Here is an 822-nt window from a genome sequence, read left to right as displayed (position 1 = left end):
GGGAGAGGCAGGTAGAGGGAGATAAGTATGATAATGGTAAATGAACCTAGTCCTAAAACTTATGTACTTTTATAAGCCAATGGTACCTCAATTACAAAAAAAAAGTATCAGAACCAGAACTCTTTCCCTAATTAACTTGGTATTCCTTCAGTCTCTCCTAAGTCAGTCAATGGTACCATCCAACACCTATATTCATTATTCTAGAGTCTTCAATGAATTCTCCCCATCACTTATATTCTATCTAACAGTAAGGCCATATTTAAAATACATAAGAAATACAAAAGCACATATGTGCATGTCTATATTACACTTTCAGTATGGGCGACCTTTATATACCAGTCATAAACACTCCCCAGGATTGTAATTTTCCCCCATTGCCAGAGACTTCTATCTAATAATCTAATTCATTCCTTGCTACCCTACTCCTTATTAGCCCCCATTTATCTTGGCATAAGAAGTCCACACCAATCCACCCATCTATATCTAAGCATTAATTAACATATCCATGTTACCAGGTACTGTAAAACCCGGGAGAATAAAGACCTTCCTCTCATCCCTCTGATCCAATTATTCTGATAATACTTTGTCATTTTGTTCACTATAGCTCAGCAAAGTTGCCTTTTGTCCCCTTGAAGTAAATTTCAACTTTAGATCGTGTATGCTTGCTGTTCCTTCTGCCTGGAAAGAACTTCTCTTATTCAGGAATTTCTTCTGTCAGGTTTCTGGTGAAATCTCATATTTACTGTGACACTTTCTCTGAAGTTATTTTTATCTGGTATGTAAGTAGAGCTTAAAATTAGGCCCTCCCTGGTGGCACAGCGG

The sequence above is a fragment of the Condylura cristata genome, unplaced genomic scaffold (genome assembly GCF_000260355.1).
Source record: "Condylura cristata isolate star-nosed mole 26May11 unplaced genomic scaffold, ConCri1.0 scaffold00028, whole genome shotgun sequence".
Lineage (NCBI taxonomy): Eukaryota > Metazoa > Chordata > Mammalia > Eulipotyphla > Talpidae > Condylura > Condylura cristata.
Note: the sequence above shows the minus strand (reverse complement) of the source record.